Raw genomic sequence first — 299 nt, forward strand, 5'->3', positions numbered from 1 at the left:
AGTGTGTGTGAGAGAGTGTGTGAGAGAGAGAGAGTGTGTGAGAGAGAGTGTGTGTGGGAGGGAGTGTGTGTGAGAGTGTGTGAGAGAGAGAGTGTGTGAGAGGAGTGTGTGTGAGAGGGAGTGTGTGTGAGAGACTGTGTGAGAGAGAGAGAGTGTGTGAGAGAGTGTGTGTGAGAGGGAGTGTGTGTGAGAGGAGTGTGTGTGAGAGGAGTGTGTGAGAGAGAGAGAGTGTGTGAGAGAGAGTGTGTGTGAGAGGGAGTGTGTGTGAGAGAGAGTGTGTGTGAGAGGGTGTGTGTGTG

This window comes from Mustelus asterias, unplaced genomic scaffold (assembly GCF_964213995.1).
Source record: "Mustelus asterias unplaced genomic scaffold, sMusAst1.hap1.1 HAP1_SCAFFOLD_2198, whole genome shotgun sequence".
NCBI classification, from domain to species: domain Eukaryota; kingdom Metazoa; phylum Chordata; class Chondrichthyes; order Carcharhiniformes; family Triakidae; genus Mustelus; species Mustelus asterias.